At 35.3% G+C, this 15,975-nt stretch overlaps 1 protein-coding gene across 1 annotated transcript in view; it reads left to right on the top strand.

Moving 5' to 3' along the window:
• RhoGEF2 (Rho guanine nucleotide exchange factor 2) overlaps positions 1-15,975 on the top strand; it is a 191,327-nt gene that overhangs the window by 9,568 nt on the left and 165,784 nt on the right. The window lies entirely within an intron of this gene.

Here is a 15,975-nt window from a genome sequence, read left to right as displayed (position 1 = left end):
GTGGATATTTGATGCTATTGTGTAAGATAATTATTTAGGCAGTAACCGCTGGCGTAATTTTTGCATTTGCAATGCGGTATACAGTTGCTAATTATTTATTGTATTCAAGAAATCCGGCCACAAAGAAGTATTGATTCATTTGCATGTGATAATCAACGATATAAGCATTGAAATTATTATTTTCAACAACTAAATTACTAACACTATCTAAATTCATCATAGATCCTCATCTAAGATTATATCATCATAAGGTCCCCACCGCTTTTGCTCAATGTATGTTTCAAAGCAGATTCATAATGTAAGAAAATCCGATCACACACTTCAGATAGTGGAAACTTTTCCCCATCTCGCTCTTTGACCTCCAATACGCCGACATCTTCGACCTCAGCAACTTCAATCAAAGCGTTACACAAAATAGTAGGCCATATGCAATTTAGTGTGGTTGTGAAAATAACGTTTGGTGTATCGGGGCGCGGATCGACGTATTTGGTAATGGCAGAACTGGGTCATTCGATGCGTTAGATAAGATGGTCACGATTCATACAATACAATACAATACAAAAAAGATTTATTGCAACCAAACAACACAATGATAAGCTTATACATTCTAAGACACCATCAAAAAATACATAAAATTACAAAAATAAAATATATGATAACAATCGAATTATAACTAACATTAATTATATCAAACTTGCATTGTAGCTGCAAAAAGGCCCTGGCTCAGCATAATGTTGCAGAGGCAAACTCCACAACGCTGGTAATTCTGCCAGATACCCACATGACTAGTTTGCGCCTCTAAGATGGAAGGAGTATGAAATAAGATAAATAATAATAAATAGATATACAATAAATATAAAGGATAAGTTATATATATATAGGAGACAATATTTTTGGTCAAGTTTATGGGTAGTATATATCTATATGTTAACCTTGAAATGAAGTCGATATAAGCAAGCAATAAGTAATAACAATATAATATAATATAATTTTGGATACGTCTTCTACGTCTACGATTCATGACGTCTTGTTCTTGTAGACTTCGGAATTACCTACCCAAAAGTAGCCAAAGGTAGTCTGATTTTTGTTAGTTAAGTGTTTTTGTATGTATAGTGGACTTTGGACTTCAGATTATTGTTCTGTCCAGCCCTAGAGATACGTAATTTTGAATGTCTACTATCCTTTGATGAAAATAGTCCTCTGTCTAAGGAGCTACTGTAGGGTGCTGATTAAAATCATGCGTATACGTCTAAGATACAGTCGGATTACCAAATAAATCTCTTTTAGCTGGAACAGGGTCGTTGTAGTCTAGTTTTATTTCGAGGCCGTCTGGTAGACGCTATATAATGACAGTAAGTATGTACATTGGAATCGTAAATTTCTGCCTACTGGTTTTATATACATATTAGATTTTACAACGGGTTTAAGTATTGCATTTTTTAGGAAATTTTGGCAAGATAATATGGTCATCCTTCCATAGTTATCAAGAACTGACCAGTGTCAGAATTATCCACCCAAGGTGGTTGATTTATTTATATTTTAGTATGTTATTGCATTTATTACGACATGCGGAATAATTCCTGATGTCTTTGATGTTTACGACAATAATAAAGCTGTACGGTTTAATTGTTTGTTATAGAAAGTTTACGCAATATAAATATATTAATTACAATTTAATATTTACAAGCTATTATATAGGTCAGAGAGGTGTTATGTGCGGGCAATTAAATGCAAGATAAATCGTCGATCTCGCTAATGTTGACTACGCTAGCTTGTAATTAGACGCAGAACGGATTTGTCCATAAATAGGGGGTAATTTTCTTCGCCTGGCTGTGTGTGGTTAAGATAATAATATACTATTATAAAACAACTTATAAGTAAATTCTTAATTTCGAATTATATAAAGTTTAGAAATTATAAAACATCTATTTATTTTTTCAAAGGCTTTACGCAATATTTTTATTACTTTACGTTTGGAAATGCATCGATCCGTGACTTTTGGTAGTGCGTTTGAACTAATGTTCGAACAATAAATAATAAGCATTATTACAACATAAATAACATCACAAATAAGAATTTAGTGGATGATAAACACAAACTAAGACATTTTAGTAGCTCTACCTATAATTTACACACGGTCTATAATTTGCTACAGTTGAACACTAGTTAAGTGCTTTTAAAGAATGAAGTAAAAGTGGAAGTGCTTACAAATGGAACGTAAGATAATGTTAATAAGTAATAACTGTTTCTTTAATATCGGATCAAAAGTTATTTTATTTTAAAAATAATAATTATTCATTTATTGGCACTGACGTTATAAAGTTCACATTCGTTAGTATTTTAGTTCTGACTTCCTTCTGCCAACTAAACATTGTACTTTAATATTTTTATAACTGGCAGTATTTTTGCAGGAAAAGCAATTCTGTCATTGTATTTTATATTTATCGTTAGAATTTACAGACGTTGGCACTTTTACTAGTCGCGCGAGCGTATTTGTCGAGTTTTATTTCAACTGATATGAGTTTTAACAGTTATGGTGACATTAACAGAGTTTTTTCGTCTCGAGCGTTTGCCAAATATAATATTATGCTGAACATTAATGATTTTTCATAGACAAATATTTGGGTAGGCTTGAATTGTTTTGATAAAAAATTACGAATCAATAACAATTCATTTCATAATTGAAGAAAGAAGATTTTACTGACACGATTTACGCTTCAATAACTACTGGATTATTTGTTGTTAATTTATACGTGTACCTACGGGTTCAATCTAATTAACGTCAACACAACGTTCATTGTTCATCGAATAGTTTTATGTCAAGAATGTAAATAATACAAAAGCTCTATTTGCATTCGCTTTTTCTATTCTTTATAAATTTATATTTATAAAGCATTTGAATGCCATAAAAACCAAAAATATAAATTCAACAAAAGCTCTTGTTCTCGGCTACATGGAATCCATAAAAGTAACATTCGGTCCGCAAAGAGGACATTTGGCATGCGTCGATTTTATTTAACGATTTAACGTAGGTACTTCATTGCCAAAATAATTTGCATAGAGGAAACAGAGTCGACATTTGCTGTGACTCGTGTGGTGTTACTGATGTCACCGCTAATATATTTTATTGGACTTTTCGTATTTGTGCCGAGGTCGTTGTTTTGATGTCAATTGAACTTTGGTTTTTAGTTAGTTTTGATTTTGAAGAGTGCATATTTCTCTAATACCTATATAGGAATAAAATTCTGAAATTATAAGATGAAAAGGCATGATAAGGTGTTGTGTTTGAAGGTACATTTTAATACATAATATTTTATAATATCTACCTAATGATGAAAGCTGCGTAATTTCGATCGAATGATTTTCGAGGTCTGGAATTAAAATTTATCTCCTTTATTAAAACTATTAATATAATAATTATCTAATAAGTATATTATTTGTTTTCGTTGGTATCAAGGTAGGGATATTAATTCTATGGCATCTATAACAATATTTTTAAGTATTCATTAATTGTGTAGGAATACTTACACACGTTGAATTGAATCATATAAAGAAGTTACGTAATATATTATTATTCACTAGATTTCCGCCCGTGGCTTCGCCCGCGTTTTCAAAGGAAAACCCGCATAGTTTCCGTTCCCGTGGGATTTCCGGGATACAACCTATCCTATGTGTTAATCCAAGTTACCCTCTATATGTGTGCTAAATTTCATTGTAACCGGTTCAGTAGTTTTTACGTGAAAGAGTAACAAATATCCATACATCCATACATCCATAGTCCATACTTACAAACTTTCGCCTTTATAATAGTTAGTATTAAGATTAAGATTACACTTACAAATGTACTGATTAATATAAATTAAATTACTTATTAAATAACTAAACGTTGTTTATAATTAATAAATTATACAATGTATTTTAATTATCAACAATTCATTAATTTACTCTCTAGTTTCTAGTCTATATTTTTTAAAGGAACGTTCTTCTACAGAATTTGTTTAGTAAGTAAAAACAAAATAGTAAACGTTTATATTTATTTTAATTCGAGGAACGAAGAGATCTCACTTTTTATCGTGGCAAAGGCGTCACGGTCATCTGACTGACTTTCACTAAAATTTAACCGATAATTAAACATGATAATTGCTATTATAACTCAATAAGATAGTGATCGTTGTGAAAATATATTATATTTCTAACTTGGACTTTTCTTGTGGCACTGCGAGATTTTCTTTTAAATAAAGTTCATCATCATCATCATAAATGTTCCCACTGCAGTCTGCAGGGTCACGGGCCTCCTATGAGGATTCATTAAATAATATGTAATATATTAAACATTGAATTTTGAAATAGAAGAATCAGAGAATACATTTAAAATGACTTGCAATGCGTTGTGGATTTTCTTTATCGAAATATGAATGTCTTTAGTGGTGCGGGGTGCCAGTTAGTATAAGGCATGCCACGAATCCGCAATGCTATGATACCTATATCTATGTGAAATACTGCGGCAGACGGTTTTATTATAAGTATTGATTGTAGTGTTTAAAAGCGATCTTTGTTAAAAGTAATATTAGTAATGCCTTTTTAAAGAATTTAACGTTGGCACATTTCTAATTGTTAGTCGTAATATACCTACCTACTTTCGTAAATGTATGTGGCTTTAGGATATATATTATGCTAAACAATACAGCAAAAGTACATTAATGTTTTTCTATGAATAATAGCACTTATCTTTTTTAATCATGTGCGTAGAGGGGTTTTCCCGGTTTTTAATTTTGAATTAATCAGTAGGTAGATAAGGTCAAAATGTGTCATTGTTAGTTATGGGGAAGTATTGAAAATCACTTCCGAATTTAGCAAAAGCACCACAAGTTCTATGTATGTTGTAACTTGTATTGTTAATTTAAATATTGTATACTATAAATATACTATATATATCTTATATATAAAATTCTCGTGTCACAATGTTAGTCTGCATACTCCTCCGAAACGGGTGGACCGATTCTCATGAAATTTTCTGTGCATATCGGGTAAGTCTGAGAATCGGCCAACATCTATTTTTCATATGTACCACGGGCGAAGCCGGGGCGGACCGCTAGTATATATATAATATTGTATACAGTGAAATGTAAAGTTAGATAAATAAGAAATATCATGAACGAATTCCTGAAAAGTTTCCTTGATTAATAGTCGTATGTCTTTCGTATCAGTAAGGGGGCGTAGACTCGAGATATCTCTTATCATCTTCCAATTGAAATGTAATTTTAAATCAATTAAGGATTCGCATTTCTTTAATAATATATTTTTGTAGATTAGCTATAAGTGCTATTAGGGCGTTGCCATTCACTTACCTTCACGTGACAAGTACCTAGTAATGTTTCTACTCTTTTATAATTAGATTTTTTTATTTGCTATATATGAAGTTTTTCAATAAGCGAAAAATTTTGTCAATCATATAAACGGTCCATATTGTAATGTAGGTAGGTACCTATACTTTTCTTATAAACATGCATAAAAATGATAAATGATAATGAAGATGGTGTAAAGATTAGCATTTCAAGCCATTGCGACGATAACGTGCAATACACTTGAACAATTTATATATGATTTGTGTCTTATTCATGGATATGTAGTCGACAGCTGTTTGCAGCGGCCTTGGGTTGAAAGAAATCGTGTGCACTGTGCACGTTCGATTACGGATATTATCTTATTTACGATTGATATGCAATATGTTATGTGGTGCACTTTTTTTGGAACGGCTTGATAACGGGAGGATGTGGGTTGGTATGAAAGATAGAAGAAGGTAGTATCGGTCGTGTCAAGTGGTTCGCTCTCGCTTCGCGCAGGTTTCTTAAGAGATTCAAACTCAAACATTTATTCATTCAATTAGACTTCTTATAAAAGCACTTTTGAAACGTCATTACATATTTTAAAATTTACCACCGATTCGGAAAGCAGTATCTACGGAGAAGAACCGGCAAGAAACTCATAGATAGATTAGTTGTAGCATAACATTAGGTATATTAGATTAGGTTGGTAGGTGATGTAATCGGAAGTGAATTAAATTGTTTTTTTTTTTGGAATAGCAATTGTTTATATAATCAACCAAATCAAGTAGGGTACTAAGTATAAAACTGTATTATTTTTTTGTTAGTTTACTTTTATTAGAAAATAGCGTGTAAGTTAGTTACATCACATTATTATATTATCCGCGTAAAAATAATTTCCAACGATTAGGTAAATTTTTATTAGCTGTTTCAGTAACAAATGAGTTTTGTTATGCTACGTCGATTAATAATTTTACCGCGGGAGAAATAGTGAAAGTGCAATCAATCAATCAATCAATCGTTACGAGATTATGTGTTTGGTTGACGAGTGATAAGATGAGGTGGAACGTTCCCTAGAGCTCGGTGTGGTTATGTAAATTATAGGCTGTTTAATTTCCGGGTGCTATTAGGAGATTTTGAAGAAATAGTGATACATTTTTAATGCTTGTTTTAAATTACTTAATAATGGAATAGACAGAATCGATTTTTCTATGTCCTTTATTGATTTAAGTATGGTAAAGTTATTAAAAATGATAAAGTTTGTGACAAAGTTATTCGCATTGTGTTTCACAACACGTATTTTCGACTTACCTAAATATAAACAAATAACAATTAAACTATAGAACGATTGTGATCACACAGTTCATTCACCTGTCTTCCAAATTAAGTTGCAAACAAAAATTATTAAGTTCTTAGAACTGTTGAGTTCAGTTCAATTAGCCGCTACTTAACATTAGATAGAATTAAGTGATTCTTGTACATAGAACTACGTGTCGAAGATCCGTAGTGTGCAATGATGCAATACTGCAGTGTGTGTAACTTTATTTAACGACGAGCTATTTGTTAGTGTCGTAATGTTCTGATCGTCAACGTGAAGGTAGAAGTTCTTTAAATCCGGCATGGTGCAATGTTAGTCACTACAGACCGTGGTTTGCGTGGTAACTGGTAACTGGATAAAAGGGAGCCTTTTTTATTATCTATATCTAATGGTTAACATAGTGAATGTTACATGTAGAAATGTGATGGACAAACGTAGATACGTAACGTTTTCGATTGGAATCCTTTTTACCCTAAGTTAAAGAACAAAAGATCGCAAAATAATGCCTTCCTTGGTAACTATCAGTTTGAGAAATAGAATCACCACCGGTGTATAATATCGGGAATAGCAAAAGTAGCATCTTATATCAGAGCCTCTGATATATGCTACTGATTCAGATTATTTATCGATCTGTATAACAGATTGCATGCTAAAAAACTTTTCATCGTAATATAGCTTCCAAACATCGTCCATGTATTGTAGGTACCTGCATATATAAATATGTGTAGGTATGTGTACAGGTAGGGCATGCACCCGGGTTTACCCGGTTCCGAAAAACCCGGGTAAACCCGGGTTTTTTGATGATTTTGAGAACCGGGTCTGAATAGTATGAAACCCGGTTCTCCCGGTTCCGACCAAAATATTAAAATATAAAGTATTATTTATATTTTGCTGCATTATTTTAACAAATTTATTCTATCTGGCAACGTCAGACTCACGTGCATCGCGAATTTTCGTGCCACGCCTCAAGCATGGCTCTGATTGGTTGTCTAACCTTAGATGCTATAAGTTTCCCACGGGTGTATTACCAAAAAAAAAATTAGGCTTCGAAAATGACAAAAATTAGGCTACTGAAATATTTTTATTAGATTTGTCGTGAATTTGAAAAGCTGTTGATTTTACTGTTTCATATAATGATCGAGTCATGTTTTTGTTTTTGGTATCAAGCTGAAATTTATATCGAATACACAAGTCTTCGGTCCCTTGATGCTGTGAAAAAGTCAAACTCACAAGCCAACGCATCAAAAGATACAGCCGTAAATGCTGAAAATTTTTGCAAATTTCGACATTCGCATTGGACTCAAAACCTACAGGGTACTTCTCATGAACACAGAGCCTTTAAATTTGGTAAAAGTAACGTCTTATAACACAGATAAAGGAAAAATTGCTAGAAACAAATTTTAAAGTTACAACATTATAAAAAATAGGTTTGTTCGGACTTCGGAGCCCTCGGAGCGCGAGTCCGACTCGCACTTGGCCGGTTTTTTGCTTTACAGTTTATGAATAAGGAATGAATAAGGTTTAAGTTTATATGTGATATTATGATAACAAGGTACTTTTATAAGACTGATAAATAAGGAGAAATATTGAAATTTTGTTTCTTTATTAATTTAATAAAATAAGACACAAGCCGCGTAAAATAAAAGGCCCATCAGGTACTTTTACAGATACTTTTGTTTAATTTCGTATTTTTTTCCGAGGTATTATAAAAGAACCGGGTAACCCGGTTCTACCCGGTTCTGAGCTCGATTTGGAACCGGGTTTCAGAAACTTGGAACCGGACTCGGTTCTGCATGCCCTATGTACAGGCAGCAAACTCAAACATCGGATTTGTCGAATCGCCCCGTTTAGATCCAGTTTACGATTTGCTTGTAAACAAACACACGGCTATGATTTAGGGGCTTGTGTTAATGCGGGATCGTGTAATAACCGACCAGTGGTTTAATAAACAAGGGATATTGGCTATGTAACTAGATTTACCTGAAATGTGCCAAATTCTGGCTATTTACTGGATTGTCATGATGTTTATACATTAACATCTGTAGATAGTGTTTTGGATTTGGATTATTGATTAATTTGAATGCAATAAAGGAAACTACATTAGGCGGAATTTTATCTGAGAAAACAAAAGTGAAGAATATTGGATGTATTTGTTCTATAATTTATTAATTCCATGAAATATGTCATTATGTGATTGGGAATTGTGAGGAGAAATAAATAAATGATTTGATTTGATTTGATATCTCTTACCTAAACATTATACTTCTGCTGTTATATAAATCTTATCGTCTGTTGACGACGAAAGAAGAAGACAATAAACTTGTGCGTATATAGTTTAATATTTAAAATTACAAAGTGCGTTTGGTAGAATTAATTAATTTTAGTGAGGGAGTGTCCTGCTCAGCGGTTGCGTGGCGAGTCCAAGTAGTAGAGGACAGTGGGGTCAATCCGCGGCCAATCGCACGGCGCCGCGACGTGACGCCGCGATGACGCAGTCGCAACGCTCCGTTCTGCACGATTTTGTTGCGGCAACATGCTCCCGGCCTTGGAACGTGCTGTTCCAACGAACTGTCGACCACGAAGCGAAGAATCAGCTATCTGGTGAAGGAAGCGGACAAATTTTAGTGAACGCCCGACGCACGATGCCGTCTGCAGTACGAATGTCGGCCACTCGTGCTACTCCATCCTTCCCCGGATATGTCGCGTGGATGCGCCCCAAGCTCCACTTCAACGGCGGCAATCGGTCGTCCTTAACCTTTAACTGACGTGGTATACGTCTCACAGACGTCATTATTTTTATTATGACAATATTTTTCAAAAAACGCGACGCGTAGCGTTACCCCTCCCGCTACCTTCCTATCCCGCCATCTTGTTGCCGTCAGTCGCGGCCGCGAGCGCGACGAGTGCACAGGTTCTCCCACAGGAGCGATCGCCGTCTCACAGACGTAAGTACGGTGTTTATATACAAAAACTAAGCATGTCTCTTGGTCGTCACCTCTGTGTTTACGTAGGTAGCCACATAGGGTCTCGTTGACGTCACATCGGTTTTAATTTTATTAAATTTCGCAGAATGCCTAGAAAAAATGAAATCTGCACCTAAGAGTATGCCTCAAACACCTATGCTAGCTAGGAGTATGCCAAGGAAACGGGAAAGAACCCCAGTTGAAAGATCAACTTCTGCATTGGACCAACCGACATGCCTGAACCTCCTCCGTCTCTAAAAAGCCAAGCTAATCCGCAACCTGGAACTCTGAAGACGTGTGCAATATGTCCAAGTCGCCTAAAAAGAAGAACAAAGTACTATTGCTATCAATGCAGCAAGCCAATGTGTCTTACATGCTGTCTTCAAATATGCAATGACTGTACTACGACGTTGAAAATGTACCGAATATGTGCCTTGTCATTTTTTTTGTTATTGAAGAAAGACTAATTATTTTTGTTATTTATTAATTATAATACAAAGAAGTAACGATAATTTAAGTTCATTTGTCGATTGATGAATAGTTTTAGAAAAAAAAAGAGTTCCTAAATTTAGATAAGCAATTATAGTGTATTCATGAATAAATGTTGACTATTATTAAATTAAGGACAGTAGTTTTATTTTATCCGTAATAAATTGTTCTTATACATGTATGAATCAATTTGTAAAACCGTTACAGTATAGTATTGTTTAATTTATATTATTTTATTTCAATTTAATTTTTAACGTCTATGAGACGGTACCGCGGCGTTAAAGTTACATTTAGACCAGTACGTCAGCCAAAGGTTAATGAGAACGAGCGTGTTCTCCTTGAGCTCCCCCTTGTGCTGGTGCCATCTGGTTCGCGTTTGCATCTCGGAGACATCCTCTTTGGACCAACGATTCCAAAAGTGCTGGCGTATTTGTTCCACCCTCTGGAACCTCGGGAGACGAAGCTCAGGCACGTCGTATAGCAGCTCAGCCGTTACAGGTGCAGTCAGCGGACGACCAACCAGGAAATGTGCAGGGCTAAGTGGAAGGAAATCATTGGGATCTGTGGAAAGATGGGTCAAAGGACGGGAGTTCAGGACAGCTTCAACCTGGGTCAATACTGTGCTAAACTCCTCGAACGTTAGATGTGCGTTACCTACTACACGTTTGAGATGGTGCTTACAGCTTTTTACTCCAGCTTCCCACAATCCCCCGAAATGACTAGCGTAAAAAGGTATCATTTTAAAATTAATATTTTGCGAAGTTGCATATGCTTTAATTTCATCAGAACAGGTAGCTAAAAATTTTTTGAACTCATTCATGAGACCGACAAAATTCTTCCCATTGTCAGAAAAGATAGTCACGGGTTTACCTCGCCGCGATATAAAACGTTTCAAAGCTAATAGATATGATTCCGACGATAGATCGCTAACAAGTTCCAAGTGAACCGCGCGTGTAACAAAACATATAAATAAGCATATGTACGATTTTTGTAACTTAGCACCTCTGCCTTTACGATTCAACGTGAACACTGGGCCAGCGTAGTCGACACCACAACGTATAAACGGGTAACCTGGGTCCAGACGCTCCTGCGGTAGATTCCCCATAATAGGCGCGACCGTAGTCGGTTGCAGTCGTGCGCAGCGCATGCACGAATGTACCACCTTCCTAGCGAGGTTTCTGCCGCCGACCGGCCACCACATCTCTCTGATCGTAAACAGTAGAAGCTGTGGCCCGGCGTGGAGTAAACGTTCATGCTCGAACCGAAAAAGCAAAAGTGAAAAATGATGATTAGCTGCGATTAAAATAGGAAATTTTTTATTAAAACTAAAATTTGGCGAATTTTGAATACGCCCACCTACACGAATTAAATTATTATTCGCGTCAAAGAATACATTTAATTTAGAAATTTGATTGTAGCCTGATATATTCGTTATATTTTTATTATTTTTAAGCGCATAGTAAATATCGGGAAACGATTCCTGTTGACTCAACTTTACTAACGTTAATTCAGCACGATTTAATTCCTCGACTGATAATAAACCTGTCCACTTATTAGTTTTATTTCGCGCGTTATTAATAAAACGTAATACATAAGCAGCTGCGCGTTTAAGTCTATTATATTGTGAAAATCGAGAAAAAATAATTAAATTATCGTTTAAATTATTACTTATGTGACAACAAATATTCGTAGATTTAATTTCCGGTAAATCTGAATTAATTAATTTGGAATGTTTTAAATCGGGCAATTCAAAATGTACATTATGTAAAAATAACGGACCCTCCCACCATAAAGATGAGGAGCTAAGCGCTTCTAGACTTTGCCCGCGTGAGACTAAATCGGCTGGATTATCCTTGCTTGCGACGTGACGCCATGGATGTTCCTTGGTCAGCTCGTGAATCTCTGCCGTCCTATTTTGAACATAAGGTTTTAATAAATTAATAGGCATACCTAACCATCCTAAAACGATAGTTGAATCTGTCCAAAATACAATTTTATCAAAATTTGAACGCAGTGATCCAATAAGCTTATAATATAATCGTGCACCTAACAACGCACCACACAACTCTAATCTAGGTATAGTTGTAGGTTTAGTCGGCGCGATCTTACCCTTCGAACATATCAAGCGCACTGTGACATCAGCTGTTGCATTGATCGTACGAGCGTATTAGTCCGTTTTCTTATGGGCATGCTTGTATGGAAAGGTATACATTTTTGAGTAAAGCAATGCCATTTGGTACGAATGTTGTACTCGTCCACCTAAGCCCAAATCGCCTGGTAGCCAGTGTCTACTCCCCGGCAGAAGGGAGGGAGGGGGGGTTTATAGAACAGAGCGCCCGGCGCTCGGAAAAAAAATTCTGGCGGATTCATTTAGCCCTTTGAGTCGAGTTTGGTGTCGTTATCAGGTAACTAGATGATGCCCGATTCATTCCCCATACTAGTTTTTTAGGGTTCCGTAGCAAAATATGTCACAATCTTTAAAATAATAAACTTTTGGCAGTGGCAAAATCCAAACAAACCAGTATATTTTTATATTTTTGTATCAAACTTGGTTTATAAAAAAATATTGTCTGATAAGCCATTTCATGCAGATTATAAAAACATTAACATGTAACATATATCTTACCATTGTCAATGTGAAATAAATTATAGAAAGTACAGGAACGTTCGTCAGCGCAGCGTAGGGGACGGCTAATAGACCCGAAAAATAAGCAATAACATAAAACAAAAACCAGTCAAGTGCGAGTCTGAATCGCCCATCGAGTGTTTCGTACTTATTTGTCCTATACCATGTTATCTTGTCTGGTAGGACCTGATTAGCTGATACACGCACACTTTCGTCTTTATAATATTAGTGTGATTTTTAATCATCTTTAAATTATAGATGAAGTCAGGTATCATTGTTAAAAATAAAGATATATAATAATAGAACGTTTTTGTATTAATAATAATGACAACCACCTCCACAATTACATAATTCGGTATATTTGAGCTGGCGTATAAAACACTTCAATCTGGAATTGCAAGATTTCACGCACCGACATCTTATCAATACAAAGCTTCTCTTTTCTTTTTATTTCAGACGGGCAAGGAATATTTTGATTTTTTTAGGTCCCTAAATATGTACAGCCTGTAAAACTGCCCTTATGGTGGGTTGTTTAAGGGCAGCTTCTGTGGGAGGCAAATTTTCGATTTTCTTGTCCGTTTTTGTTAAAAATTTGTTTGCGACCCTCATTTACTGTCACAGCGGGGTACAATGTGAAAAACAAACATGTACTTATAATAATTATAAAAAAATATAAGTTCTGGATAAGAGTATCCTTAAAATATTGTGACCGTCCTTACCTATCATGCATTGTAATCACAAACTTTTCAATTTCACTGTCTGCATATTTGCTACTGTAAAGTGCTTCAAATCCTCGTGTGCCATTCGGATATGCCTTCCATACCTCAAATGCATGTGTACCTATAGTTCTTTTAGACCTTCAAGCTTTGGAACACACGATATAGTAGTAGTAGCCAAAATAATGTTAAGAACAGTCGACAGATATGGCTAGTACAGAATATCATGTATTCCAAGCTAGAAGGTCTAAAAGAACTATGCATTTGAGGTATGGAAGGCATATCCGAATAGCTTATAGCACACGAGGATTTGAAGCACTTTACAGTGGCAAATATGCAGACAGTGAAATTGAAAAGTTTGTGATTACAATGCATGATAGGTAAGGACGGTCACGACATTTTAAGGATACTCTTATCCAGAACTTATCTTTTTTTTATAATTATTATAAATACATGTTTATTTTTCACATTGTACCCCGCTGTGACAGTAAATGAGGGTCGCAAACAAATTTTTAACAAAAACGGACAAGCAAATCGAAAATTTGCCTCCCACAGAAGCTGCCCTTAAACAACACACCTTAAGGGCAGTTTTACAGGCTGTATAATATATTTAGGGACCTAAAAAATCAAAATATTCCTTGCCCATCTAAAATAAAAAGAAAAGAGAAGCTTTGAATTGATAAGATGTCGGTGCGTAAAATCTTGCAATTCCAGATTGAAGTGTTTTATACGCCAGCTCAAATGTACCGAATTATGTAATTGTGGAGGTGGTTGTCATTATTATTAATACAAAAACGTTCTATTATTATATATCTTTATTTTTAACAATGTTACCTGACTTCATTTATAATTTAAAGATGATTAAAAATCACACTACTATTATAAAGACGAAAGTGTGTGTGTATCAGTTAACCAGGTCCTACCAGACAAGATAACATGGTATAGGACAAATAAGTACGAAACACTCGATGGGCGATTCAGACTCGCACTTGACTGGTTTTTGTTTTATGTTATTGCTTATTTTTCGGGTCTATTAGCCGTCCCCTACGCTGCGCTGACGAACGTTCCTGTACTTTCTATAATTTATTTCACATTGATAATGGTAAGATATATGTTACATGTTAATGTTTTTATAATCTGCATGAAATGGCCTTTCAGACAGTATTTTTTTATAAACTAAGTTTGATACAAAAATATAAAAATATACTGGTTTGTTTGGATTTTGCCACTGCCAAAAGTTTATTATTTTAAAGATTGTGACATATTTTGCTACGGAACCCTAAAAAACTGGTATGGGGAATGAATCGGGCATCATCTAGTTACCTGATAACGACACCAAACTCGACTCAAAGGGCCAAATGAATCCGCCAGAATTTTTTTTCCGAGCGCCGGGCGCTCTGTTCTATAACCCCCCCTCCCTCCCTTCTGCCGGGGAGTAGACACTGGCTACCAGGCGATTTGGGCTTAGGTGGACGAGTACAACATTCGTACCAAATTGCATTGCTTTACTCAAAAATGTATACCTTTTCCCATAAGAAAACGGACTATATGCGCAAGCTCCGTACGCGACCTGTGAAGCATCGGTAAATATATGTAGTTCGGTTCGCACTGGATCAATGCACATAACGTGACGCGGTATTCGTAAACTGCTAAGAAAAGATAATCCATTTATAAACTTATCCCATATTTGCGAAATTTCGTTAGGAACCGATTCATCCCACGTCAATTTTAACAACCAACATCTTTGTAATAAATGCTTTGCGATAGTAATAAACGGACTCAATAATCCTAGCGGATCGTATATTTGTGAAGCACACGATAAAATAATACGTTTTGTCACTACTTCACTCTTTTGTATAATTTGCGTGAAATAATAAATATAATCATCGAGACTATTCCATCCGATACCTAAAGTTTTATTGTTACAAGTTTTATTCAGTAAACATAGATCGTGTGTTTGCGATTCATTAACGCTAGGCGTAATTAAATTTAAATTATGACTAAAAATCCACTTTCGTAATTTAATACATGCTGAATCTAAAAGACTACTAGTTTCTTTACAAATATTTTCTAATTCGGATATAGAATTCGATGAAACTATGAGATCGTCAACGTAAAAACAATTATTAATAGTATCGGCTACATACGGAATATTCGAGTGTTTGGCTAATTCCTTTAAACATCTACAACTTAGATACGGTGCGGATGCCGTTCCGTACGTCACGGTGTTGAGTCGGTACACCCTCAGCGGCTCTGAGGGATCATCCCGCCACAAGATCAGCTGCAGGTCACGCTGATCTTCAGCAATATTCAATTGCCTGTAAAATTTTTCAATGTCAGCGCATGCAACATACCTATTCTCGCGAAAACGTAATAAAATAGAAATCAAGTCACCTTGAATAGCAGGTCCAATCATTTGTATGTCGTTTAATGATACGCCGGAACTAGACTTCATACTCGCATCAAAAACTACGCGTAATTTAGTTGTGGTGGCGTGCTCCCTAAACACACCATGATGCGGTAGGAAATAGTGCGGATT

This window comes from Colias philodice, chromosome 27, assembly GCF_061535455.1.
Source record: "Colias philodice isolate Cphi_HAF_F1 chromosome 27, ilColPhil1 Martin Lab GWU primary, whole genome shotgun sequence".
In the NCBI taxonomy this organism is placed as follows: domain Eukaryota; kingdom Metazoa; phylum Arthropoda; class Insecta; order Lepidoptera; family Pieridae; genus Colias; species Colias philodice.
This window is presented reverse-complemented; position numbering and strand designations above follow the sequence as displayed.